The sequence below is a fragment of the Rhinopithecus roxellana genome, chromosome 12, assembly GCF_007565055.1.
Source record: "Rhinopithecus roxellana isolate Shanxi Qingling chromosome 12, ASM756505v1, whole genome shotgun sequence".
NCBI lineage: Eukaryota > Metazoa > Chordata > Mammalia > Primates > Cercopithecidae > Rhinopithecus > Rhinopithecus roxellana.
Genome location: NC_044560.1, coordinates 87,295,705 through 87,308,111, shown reverse-complemented (window position 1 = coordinate 87,308,111; position 12,407 = coordinate 87,295,705). Strand labels below are relative to the sequence as shown.

General features: G+C 42.6%; 1 protein-coding gene across 3 annotated transcripts in view; it reads right to left on the bottom strand.

Annotated features, from left to right (window-relative positions):
- The window catches only part of THRAP3 (thyroid hormone receptor associated protein 3), a 99,420-nt gene that overhangs the window by 38,005 nt on the left and 49,008 nt on the right, over positions 1-12,407 (bottom strand). For all 3 annotated transcript variants that reach the window (XM_030942455.1, XM_010360426.2, XM_030942457.1), the window contains exon 2: positions 11,194-11,296. The gene's annotated coding sequence lies outside the window, so the exon portion shown is untranslated. The remainder of the gene's footprint in view (positions 1-11,193; positions 11,297-12,407) is intronic.

Genomic DNA, 12,407 nt, shown 5'->3' with positions numbered 1-12,407 from the left:
GAGACTCCGTCTCAAAAAAAAAAAAAAAAAAAAAAGAAAAGAAAAAGAAACCCCGTCTCTACTAAAAATACAAAAAAATTTAGCCAGGCGTGGTGGCATGCGCCTATAATCTGAGCTAGTTGGGAAGCTGAGGCAGGAGAACTGCCTGAACCCGGGAGGCAGAGGCTGCAGTGAGCCCAGATCGCACCACTGCACTCCAGCCTGGGCAACAGGAGTAAAACTCCCTCAAATAAATAAGTAAATAAATAAACAAATATTCATATCATAATCTATTCCTTTTTTTAAAACAAGCTACAAAAGTGAAAATCCATCAATTAAATAAATATTCCTATTATAATCTACTCCTTTTTAAAAACAAGCTAATCTGCCTGAAAATAGGTATCAACTGTCCAGGGACTTGGCCACTTACCTTCTGACTGTACTTAAACTTATCACTTGCATCTGAGACAATCCAAATTCAGGCAGCACCAACCTCACTTGGAAATGAGAGGTTCCAGAGCAAGTTAGAGCTCGGCTACAGAATCCTACTGGGGTGAGGGACACTGTGCTGCTGGCTTCTTTCCATCAGAACCAGCAAGAGATCACATTTCCTTCCCCCTTTTCAGCGAGTGAATTAGTTTCTGCTCCTATCATATGGCAAATTCCACTTCTTCCATCATTTACTTTTTAAAGGAACGGGACCACATTACTTCTCAGTAACTTAGAGAGGTGGAGAAAATTCAATGAGAAATGTATTTTCCATGGGTTACAAAATACAGCAGGCAGAGGGGCACTGCTTATCTCAAGATGATTTCCACACAGGAATTGGAATTTTTCTTCTTGTTTGTTGTTGTTATCGTATTTTGAGACAGAGTCTAGCTCTGTTGCCCATGCTGGAGTGCAGTGCAGTAGCTCAATCTCACTGCAGAGGTGACTGCAACCTCTGCCTCTGGCTCAAGCAATCCTCCCACCTCAGCCTCCTGAGTAGCTGGGACTACAGGTACGCCACCATGCTTGGCTTTTTTTTTTGTTTGCTTGTTTTTGAGAAGGAGTCTTACCGTGTACCTCAGGCTAGAGTGCAGTGGTGCCATCTCAGTTCACGGCAACCTTGGTCTCCCAGGTTCAAGCAATTCTCCTACCTCAGCCTCCCAAGTAGCTGGGATTACAGGTGCATGTCACCACGCCTGGCTGATCTTTGTATTTTTAGTAGACACGGGGTCTCAACATGTTGGCCAAGCTGGTCTCGAACTCCTGACCTCAAATGATCTGCCCGCCTCAGCCTCCCAAAGTGTTGGGATTACAGGCGTCGAGCCACCACATCCGGACCATTTCACAATTTTAAAAATAATTTTTTTGGGATGGGGGCAAGGGAAGGGAGAGCATTAGGACAAACAGCTAATGCGTGCAGGGCTTAAAACCTAAATGACACGTTGATAGGTGCAGCAAACCACCATGGCACACATATACCTATGTAACAAACCTGCACTTTCTGCACATGTATCCTAAAACTTAAAAGTAAAATTTTAAAAATAAATAATTTTTGCTTTCCCATTAAAGCAGATTTCACAATTGCTATACTTTACAGTTATTTGGTAAGACTGGAGTTTATGCTTCAAAAATATGGCCCAACAAGTACCAAGAGCATTCTTCTGTTCATCTTATCAGGATTTACTGAACACTTACTGTGCCATGCATGCCATGTGCACTAGATGCAGCAAAAAAAAAAAAAAAAAAAAGGTAAGTTTCCTGTCTTGTACCTAACTGTAAGTAGAAAATTATTTTTTAATATTTTCAGGCTCATAATGTGACTTTGGAGGTTTTTGTTTGTATTAGTTAACAGTGTAAAAAGCACCAGAGTAAAATAAAAAAGATCACTACTAGGAAGCTCTTTTCCAAGTTCCTTCTCTTTGAACTAAAGTTTTCTTATGTGTTCATAACAAGGATGACACTTTAGTTAATAATATTCATACTGGTTCATTAAATGTGACAAATGTACCATACTAATATGTTATTTACAGTGGAAACTGGGCATTGGGTACATAGGAACTGTTATGGGTCCAATTGTGACCCATCTACCCATCCAAATCATATATGAGAAGTCCTAACCCCTAGTACCTCAGAATGTAACCTCATTTGGAGTTAAGGGTCTTTACTGAGGTATGTGATGCTTATAAAAAGGGGAAATTTGGAACCTGATATGCAGAGACACAGGGAAGCCGAGGAAAGGGGCCTGGAACAGATCATTCTGTAACGGCTCTCTAGCAGAACCAATCCTGCCGACACCTTGATTTTGAATTTCTAGCCTCCAGAGCTGTGAGACAATAAAACTGCTGTTGTTGAAGCCTCCCCATTTGTGGTACTTTATTATAACAGCCCTAGCAAATATAAGCTCTGTATATCTTCACAATTTTCAATACATCTTCAACTATTCTCAAATAGATACTTAAAAAAAAAAAAAAAGAAGATAAGGGTAATGTTACTCATATTTCACAGTTAAGACCAAAAGAGATAGATAACTAGCAAATCTCTGCATAATCTCAACACACAGTAAGGAACTGAGACTAGAATCCACATTCCATTCTGAGCTATCCATATGTTCGTAATACAATGTTACTTCAAGAGAGGCACTAAGGTGGGTGTCAGGTGAGGAAATACACTAAAGCATATTACCAACCTAAAATGCCTAGTCCTAAATGGACAAGTCACTTTGTAATACTGGGCCAGGTACGGCAGTAAGTAGAGGCTTTGGCAGCAAAAGCGAACTGGGTTCAATCTTGGCTCTGCTACCCATTCCTGGACAAAATACTTAACTCTCTCCATCTTCCAAATGTGACCTACACCTTACAGGACTGCCCTGAAAATTAAGGAAGTACATACAAAGTGCCTGACACACAATTTAGTAAACACCTTAAGCTATGTTTAGCCACAAAACCAGAGTGGTCGGAAGGAGATATTTAGGAACTTCCCCGGAAGTAAACAGATTTCATAACTGATTCTATTTTCTTGCTATTTATTAAAACCTGCCTACAAGAAGGAGAATGGCATGAACCCAGGAGGCGGAACCTGCAGTGAGCTGAGATTGTGCCTCTGCACTCCAGCCTGGGCAACAGAGTGAGACTCCATCTCAAATACAAAAACAAAAACAAAAAACAAACAAACAAACAAAAAAACAACCTGCCTACAAGTAATAAATGATCAGGTATCTTCCTACACAGCAATGAAGTGTTTTTATATCTTTACTGGGCTAAATAAGCACGTGTCACACTGAAGAGATGTGCTAGAAGGAAAGGTCGTATTATCAAGAAAGACATTAAGTCAAAAGGTCACATTGACCTTTGGAAGACAAATCTCTTTGATGCTGGATGTTAGTAGGGAAAACCAACAGCAAGCTAAAAGTTCATTTAGAACTTTTTCATCACAATATCTCCAGTGTAGGCAACCTGAGATACTCCTCTGAGAATTCAGTCAATGGGTGTCTATTAAGCTTAGGATCATCTATGCAATTAATCACTGGGGAAACAGAATGAATAGTACAGCTGGTGGCTTAAAAAAGTCTTCAATTCACCCAAGAGGCTCCTCTCCTATGTCTCTCAGGGACAGTAACAGTAATTTTAGTCCCCATTTTAAATGAGTATTTTACCATTGGGGAATATTTTCTTCTCAACTCTTAAGAGAAATTCTCAGCTTTCCTTACTTAATAAAGACACTATAATCTGTATTAAGTAATGACTTGTGGTTTCCTTCCAACTCTCATTATGATAAATCTTTTCTAAGCTAAATTAAGCAGCCAATCATGACACTTAACTATTTTTAAAAATGGAATTATTGGCCAGGTACAGTAGCTCACCCCCTGTAATCCTAGCACTTTGAGAGGCCAAGGCCGGTAGATCCCTTGAGCCCAGGAGTTTGAGACCAGCCTGGGAAACATAGTGAGACCTCATCTCTACAAGAAGTACAAAAATTAATTGGGCATGGTGGCTTGTGCCTATGGTCTCAGCTACTCAACAGGCTGAAGCAGGAGGATCACTTGAGCCTGGGAGGTCGAGGTTGCAGTGAGCCATGATCTAGCCACTGCACTCCAGTCTTGGCAACAGAGCCTCCAAAAAATAAATAAAACAGACCGGGCGCGGTGGCTCACGCCTGTAATCCCAACACTTTGGGAGGCCGAGGCGGATGGATCACGAGGTCAGCAGATAGAGAACATCCTGGCTAACACAGTGAAACCCCGCCTCTACTAAAAATAAAAATAAAAACAAAATTAGCCAGGCGTGGTGGCAGGCGCCTGTGGTCCCAGCTACTCCAGAGGTTGAGGCAGGAGAATAGCGTGAACCTGGGAGGTGGAGCTTGCAGTGAGTCAAGATCACGCCACTGCACTCCAGCCTGGGAGACAGCAAGACTCCATCTCAAAAAAATAAAATAATAAAATAAAGTAAAATAAAATAAAATAAATAAAATAAAATAAAAGTATTACTATAAAACCTTGGGCTAAACACTGATAAATACTGTAATCACCTACAGAACTTTTAAAAAATGTCCATCCATCAAGATTCTAACTGAAGAAACTGAGAATGGGATTCAGAGCCAGTGGGCCATGGACGTTCTTTGCAGATCACCCCTGTACTGATATACAGACATCCACTGTTTACAAAGAGTTCTACATAAAGCCTGTATAGAACTATAGTAAGAGAAATAAGCTGTTTGACAGTTTTTACAGACAATGGTCTTTTTAAGATCAAATCATCTTCCCAAAGATGATCACATGGAGGTTTAGAGGAGGAAAAAAACGTGTGTGTTAGATTTATTTTGTTTTATATTACTATATCACTTTTTTTTTTTTTTTTTTTTGAGACAGAGTCTCGTTCTGTCGCCCGGGCTGGAGTGCAGTGGCCAGATCTCAGCTCACTGCAAGCTCCGCCTCCCGGGTTTACGCCATTCTCCTGCCTCAGCCTCCCGAGTAGCTGGGACTACAGGCGCCCGCCACCTCGCCCGGCTAGTTTTTTTTTGTATTTTTTAGTAGAGACGGGGTTTCACCGTGTTAGCCAGGATGGTCTCGATCTCCTGACCTCGTGATCCGCCCGTCTCGGCCTCCCAAAGTGCTGGGATTACAGGCTTGAGCCACCGCGCCCGGCCTTATATCACTGTTTTTTATGATGTTTGGAACGTGGCAGGCCATTATTCAATAACTTAATCATACTAGTTTATCTGTTCCTTCAGAAATATGAACTCTTAGAACTGTACTATCCAATACACATGTAGACTGAACATGTGAAATGTGACTGATCTGAACTGGGATAAGCTGCAAGTATAAAATAAACATGGGATTTCTAAGGCTTGGTATAAACAGAAAGTAAAATAACTCACTATTCTTTATATCAGCTATATGTTGAAATGAGAATGTATTGGATATATTGAATTATATAAAACGTATCGTTCAAAATTATTTCATCTTTTTTTTTTAATGTGACTATTAAAAAATATTAAATGACATGTGGCTCACATTCTTCTTTTGGGCAGCACTGTCCTTGAGAACAACAATGATTGTATCTTTTTAAATTGAGAACCCAATCTAGTACTGTCCAGTCACTTTTAGATTTGTCATTTATTTTTGCCATTTCTAGTCTCTACCGCTAAGCCTTTCCTGTTGCAGTAACTATCTGGTATCTCTCCACATGAGTTTGGGGGAGCAGGCGGAGATGTTTTAAATACAAACACAACTCTACATAAAAGACCAAAAACGATTTAAAGATCTACTACCATTTTGGATCATACTAATCATCTAAGTTTACAAAAGAAATCAAGGAGAACCCGACCTGTTGCTTCCACTTAAAATTATTTAAAATACTCCTCAAAGCTACCTAGAAATAGAGACGCCGATGCCACCTCAGGTAGATCTACACACTCAACCAGAACTTAGTCCAGATACATGTGATCAGTGAAGCTCCTGTCTCTGGGATTTCCTTCTGGAACAGCATATGAACTAACTGCCTACAGAAATTGCTCTTTTTTTTTTTTTTTTTTTTTTTTGAGACGGTGTCTCGCTCTGTTGCCCAGGCTGGAGTGCAGTGGCGTAATCTCAGCTCAGTATAAGCTCCGCCTCCCAGGTTCACGCCTTTCTCCTACCTCAGCCTCCCAAGTAGCTGAGACTACAGGCGCCCGCCACCACACCCAACTAATTTTTTTGTATTTTTAGTACAGATGGGGTTTCAAAGTGTTAGTCAGGATGGTCTCAATCTCCTGACCTCATGATCCACCCACCTCGGCCTCCCAAAGTGCTGGGATTACAGGCATGAGCCACCGCACCCGGCCAGAAATGGCTCTCATTTCTTCCCAGAACACGTTGTATTTGGTTTTTTAAAAGAAACAAGACTGGCTGGGCGCGGTGGCTCAAGCCTGTAATCCCCGCACTTTGGGAGGCTGAGACGGACAGATCACGAGGTCAGGAGATCGAGACCATCCTGGCTAACACAGTGAAACCCTGTCTCTACTAAAAAAAATACAGAAAACTAACCGGGCGAGGTGGCGGGCGCCTGTAGTCCCAGCTACTCGGGAGGCTGAGGCAGGAGAATGGCATAAACCTGGGAGGCGGAGCTTGCAGTGAGCTGAGATCCGGCCACTGCACTCCAGCCTGGGTGACACAGCGAGACTCCGTCTCAAAAAAAAAAAAAAAGAAACAAGACTGAATTTATCAGATTTATATATGAAAGTTCTAGACAGACATACTCTAAGGATTCTAAATTCTCTGGCCCCTGCCTACTTCTCTAGCATCATCTCAAACCACTCTCACCCTCATTCAGTCTACCACAGCCAAAACAGTCTGTTTTCTGTTCCTTGAACAAGCCAGATGTTCATCTAAACACCTTTAGACTCACGGCTCCTTCCACATGAACATTCTTCCTTGGCCTCACTCATGGCTGATCCCTTTCTCATCCTTCAGATCTCAGCTAATCGCCTACTTGAAAGGAAGTCTTCCTTTAGCATACATCTATGAAACCTCCCTAAGTTATCTTACAGTCCTATTCCTTTCTCAACACTTAGAAAAATCTGAAATCTTGTCTGCATCCCCCAACTAAAATGTTAAGCGCCCCAAGAACAGGGATCCTGTCTTACTCACTACTGGTATCCCTATTACAAAAAAAGCACAAAAACAAGCACTCAAGCATCTACTTTATGAGTGAATTAAAAAATCAAAAGCAAGCCAGGCACCATGGCTCACTCCTGTAATCCCAATACTTTGGGAGGCCGAGGCAGGTGGATCACCTGAGGTCAGGAGTTCGAGATCAGCCTGGCCAACATGGTGAAACCCTGTCTCTACCAAAAATACAAAAAGTAGCCCAGCATGGTGGTCCCTGCCTGTAGTCCCCAGCTACTTGAGAGGCTGAGGCAGGAGAATTGCTTGAACGTGGGAGGTGGAGGCTGCAATGAGTTGAGATCACGCCACTGCACTCCAGCCTGGGCAATAGAGGAAGACTCCATCTCCAAAAAAAGCAAAAACAAAAACAAAGACAGGCCGGGTGCTGCTATTTGATCATGTCTGTAATCCTAGCACTTTGGGAGGCCAAGGTGGGCAGATCACTTGAGGTCAGGAGTTTGAGACCAGCCTAGCCAACATGGTGAAACCCCGTCTCTAATAAAAATACAAAATTAGCTAGGTGTGGTGGTGACCGCCTGTAACTGCAGCTACTCGGGAGGCTGAGACAGGAGAATCACTTGAACCCAGGAGGCAAAGGTTGCAGTGAGCCGAGATCACGTCATTTCACTGCAGCCTGGGCAACAAGAGTGAGACTCCTTCTCAAAAACAAAACAAAAAACCAAAAACAAAACCAGAAGCATAGTGTTTAAGTGGAAATAGTTAACAGTTACTAAAGAAATTTTTTTTTACTTAAGTTTCAGTCCACTGAGTGGCCAGCAAACTGTATGGAAACAGCCACACCAGGAACATCATTATGAAATTTCAGAATACTTTTGGACAAAGAGGTCTAACAGTTTGAGAGGTTATAGGCAAGTAATATGCAAAGGCAACTGACATCTCACCAACAGTGGAAGCCAAAGACAATATAGCAGTATTTTCTTGTTTTTTTTTTTTTTTTTTTTTTTTTTTTTTGAGACAGCGTCTCGCTCTGCCGCCCAGGCTGCAGTGCAGTGGCCGGATCTCAGCTCACTGCAAGCTCCGCCTCCCGGGTTTATGCCATTCTCCTGCCTCAGCCTCCCGAGTAGCTGGGACTACAGGCGCCCGCCATCTCGCCCGGCTAGTTTTTTTGTATTTTATAGTAGAGACGGAGTTTCACCGGGTTAGCCAGGATGGTCTCAATCTCCTGACCTCGTGATCCGCCCGTCTCGGCCTCCCAAAGTGCTGGGATTACAGGCTTGAGTCACCGCGCCTGGCAATATAGCAAGCAGTGTTTTCAAATTCTGAAGCAAAATTGTTTCCAGACTAGAATTCTATACCTGGTCAAACCAGCGATCAGCATGAGGGCAGAGAATAAAATGCATTTTGAAACATGTAATGTCTAAAAAAATTTACCTTTTCAGTACTCTTTCCTCAGGAAGCTAACTGAAATAGCTTCTTCTCTAAAACAAGGGACTGAATCAAGAAAGAAAAAGAAAGAGAAAGAAATGGGAAAAGATAATAGGATGTCCATCCTGGCTAACACGGTGAAACCCCGTCTCTACTAAAAAAAATACAAAAAACTAGCCGGGCAAAGTGGTGGGCGCCTGTAGTCCCAGCTACTCGGGAGGCTGAGGCAGGAGAATGGCGTAAACCCAGGAGGCGGAGCTTGCAGTGAGCTGAGATCCAGCCACTGCACTCCAGCCTGGGCAACAAAGCAAGACTCCATCTCAAAAAAAAAAAAAAGATTAATAGGATGTAGGTAAAATCACCATAATGGCCCAGGCACAACAGCCTAGAGCACACAGCCAGAATGAAGCAGATCAGACGGTATCTCCAAGATAAAATGTATTTCTTTAATTTTTATTTATTTATATTTTTGAGATGCAGTCTTGCTCTGTCATCCAGACTAGAGTGCAATGGCGTGATCTCGGCTCATTGCAGCCTCTGCCTCCTGGGTTCAAGTGATTCTCCTGTCTATGCCTCCCGAATAGCTGGGAGGCACACGCCACTACATCCAGCTAATTTTTGTATTTTTAGTAGAGTTGGGGTTTTACCATGTTGGCCAGCTGGCCTCGAACTCCTGGCCTCAAGTGATCTGTCTTCCTTGGCCTCCCGAAGTGCTTGACTTATAGGTGTGAGCTACTGCGTTTAGCCCAAGATAGAATTTATAATATAGCCAAAATGCTTAAACGTATTGTGGAAGATTTACACTTCTGGTTAGAGTTTAGGGAGAAATTACTGATAAAGACATAGAAACTAAGCAAAATAGACAAAAAGGTAATTAAAAACAGAAAACAAATAGTTGTGCAGAAAAGGAAAAGTAAACACAACATGTAAAATGACTGGGCTGTGAATAAGCTTTATGTAATCATATTATAAACCATGATACTGCCATGACTAAAACTACATTATATATATATATATATATATATATTTTTTTTTTTTTTTTTTTTTTTTGAGACGGAGTCTCGCTCTGTCGCCCAGGCTGGAGTGCAGTGGCCGGATCTTGGCTCACTGCAAGCTCCGCCTCCCGGGTTCACACCATTCTCCTGCCTCAGCCTCCCCAGTAGCTAGGACTACAGGCGCCCGCCACCTTGCCCGGCTAGTTTTTTTTGTATTTTTTTTAGTAGAGACGGGGTTTCACCTTGTTAGCCAGGATGGTCTCGATCTCCTGACCTCGTGATCCGCCCGTCTCGGCCTCCCAAAGTGCTGGGATTACAGGCTTGAGCCACCGCGCCCGGCCTAAAACTACATTATAAACAGAGTGACTTTTTTTTTTTTTGAGACAGAGTCTCGCTCTGTCGCCCAGGCTGGAGTGCAGTGGCGCAATCTCTGCTCACTGCAAGCTCCACCTCCTGGGTTCATGCCATTCTCCTGCCTCAGTCTCCCGAGTAGCTGGGACCACAGGTACACGCCATCACGCCCGGCTAATTTTTTCTATTTTTAGTAGAGACGGGGTTTCACCGTGTTAGCCAGGATGGTCTCAATCTCCTGACCTCGTGATCCGCCTGCCACAGCCTCCCAAAGTGCTGAGATTACAGGCGTGAGCCACCGCGCCCAGCCCGAGTGAAAATTAATGTTGGCATATGAGGTAGTCAGGTAAGCCTACCAAAAACTACCACTATATAAGAAGTGAAGTTAATAAATAATGACAAACACTATAAAGCATAAGAGGCTTATTATTTAGAGAGATATACCAAAAGGAACTGGAGAGTTGAAAATGACTGCTTCTAAGGGGCTGGGAAGAGGAGTGTGGAAGAACTGCTGTTTTTCATAAAAAGCCCTAGGGAGCTGATGGTCTGATATATCTACTGTAGTGTTTTTGCACATGTATAAAGCTTTTGTTTGTTTTTGTTTTTCTGAGACAAGGTCTTGCTATGTTGCCCAGGCTGGAGGGTAGTGGCGAGATCTCGGCTCACTGCAACCTCTACTTTCTGTGTTGAAGTGATTCTCCTGCCTCAGCCTCCCAAGTAGCTGGGATTACAGGTGTCCACCACCACGCCTGGCTAATTTTTGTATTTTTAGTAGAGACGGGGTTTCACTATGTTGGCCAGGCTGGTCTCAAACTCCTGACCTCAAATGATCATCTGCCTTGGCCTCCCAAAGTGCTGGGATTACAGGCGTGAGCCACCACGCCTGGCCCCCAATTTTAATTAAACACGTAACATAAGCATGAAAAGGGACTGCTTCCCAAAATATTAACAATGATTACAGATGTCAAGTTTATAGACAACCTTTTTCAAACAAATACTGTTTCATAAGAATCCAGAACTTCCATTAAGGAATCGTCTGGATAATCAATTACTTTCTTTTCTTTTCTTTTTTTTTGGGACAGGGTCTCACTGTCACCCAGGCTGGAGTGCAGGGGCATGAACATGGTTCACTGCAGTCTCCAACTACTAAGCTCAAGCTATCCTCCTGCCTCAGCCTCCTAAGCAGCTGGGACCACAGGTGTGCGCCACCATACCTGGTTAATTTTTTTATTTTTTGTAGAGACAGGACTTCACCATGTTGCACAGGCTGGTCTTGAAATAATCAATTTTTAACATAGAATGGGTTTTACAAATTAGTGAAGTTATTAGTTTCTTTTACCACCATGCTTTTACCTTATGTGAACAATGATTCGACTTGCACTGGATCCCAGACACTACTCCAAAAGAACACCGGCAGTACCACCAGCTTCTTCAATTTACAAGTCAGGATACACTTCTGAAATGAGAGAAAATAAGTAGTGATAAAATGGCCACCCAAACGCAGATTCTGTTACTGACGCTTGAAATCTATAAACACAAACCCTACTTTAGCCCTCATCTTTACTCCAAAAGGACCCACGCTTTTCTCTCAAAGTATGAGATAGTCTGCCTCTGTCTGACATGTTTTCATCCATCTAACCTCCTAGAGTATGGAAAGCAGAAACCTTCCTTCCTGTAACCTGATACTTTCACTGGCAATATTTCAGGTGCTAAGGTTTTCATTATGCAAGACTAATTCACAAGTTCCATAAAACTCAACCTGGTAAACCTGACAAGAATCAGATGTTTAAAATAAGACAGAAATGAACAGAGGTATACTAAAATGAACTTAACAAATGCATTTCAAGGTAAAATAACTCCCTGTACCCACCCATAAAAGCACAAAAATTCCCTTCTGCTCCAGTTGTCTATTCCCAGATCTATGAACATAGTCATACATCAAAGCCCTGTACAATGTTTTCCAAAAGAAATAGGAAAATCAAGTTCCAAGACCAGCAAGCTCATGTAAGTAATCAGATGTCCTCACTCCTGGCTTATCAAAGCTTTGTTGTTATTCATATTGCTATAACGAAAGGCCGGGGCAGCAGCTCACGCCTGTAATCCCAGCACTTTGGGAGGCCGAGGCAGGCTGATCACAAGGTCAGGAGATCAGGACCATCCTGGCTAACACAGTGAAACCCCGTCTCTACTAAAAACACAAAAACTAAATTAGCCGGGCACAGTGGCAGGCGTCTGTAGTCCCAGCTACTCAGGAGGCTGAGGTGGGAGAGTGGCGTGAACCCAGGTGGCTTGCAGTGAGCTGAGACTGCACCACTGCACTCCAGCCTGGGCGACAGAGTGAGACTCCGCCTCAAAAAAAAAAAAAAAAATTACTAACAGGATACGACTGTCTTATCTAGACGAGGCTTAGTATTCAGATCCTTTACCAAATAACAATGTCAATGTGTATTTACTTAGTTGATACAACTACAAATATAGCACTTTCAAAAACTCATTCAAAATACTTTTGCATGTCTTCTTGCTATTTATTCTTCTAATTCAGCCTAAGTTACATCAGTCAAAACTTC